The following is a 563-nucleotide window of genomic DNA, read 5'->3' as shown; positions in this document are numbered from 1 at the left end:
TATTATATTATTATATATCTCTAATTTTACGACCAAAATGTGCCACATATCATTTTTTCATTATAATTGAAATCAAATTTTTTCCTCTAAATTAAAGAATTCTCCTATTCTTACTAATTTTACAACAAAAAAAAATATGTCACATATTACTCTCTCATTGTAATTGAAATTAAATCTTTCCCTTCAAAATTAAAGAATTCTTCCCTCCTTATATATTTTACAACCAAAATGTACCACATAACACTCCTTCATTGAAATTGAAATCAAATCTTTCCCTTCAAAATTAAAGACTCCTCTCCTCCCTCTTCCTTTCTCTATTTCTCTCATTCTTTCAACCACTTTATCTATTTTATATATCATTATCAATATCAATGACTAATTACTAATTTGACAATCAAAATGTGCAACATGATATTCTTTAATTGTATTAAAATTAAAATTGAAATATTAAAATTGAAATTGAAATATACCTATATTATGTATCATACATTACTATATAATTTAATAATCAAATGTGTCACATGACACTCTCTTATTAAAATTGAGAGAAAATATTTTTTTTC

Source organism: Arachis ipaensis, chromosome B01 (genome assembly GCF_000816755.2).
Source record: "Arachis ipaensis cultivar K30076 chromosome B01, Araip1.1, whole genome shotgun sequence".
Lineage (NCBI taxonomy): Eukaryota > Viridiplantae > Streptophyta > Magnoliopsida > Fabales > Fabaceae > Arachis > Arachis ipaensis.
This window is presented reverse-complemented; position numbering follows the sequence as displayed.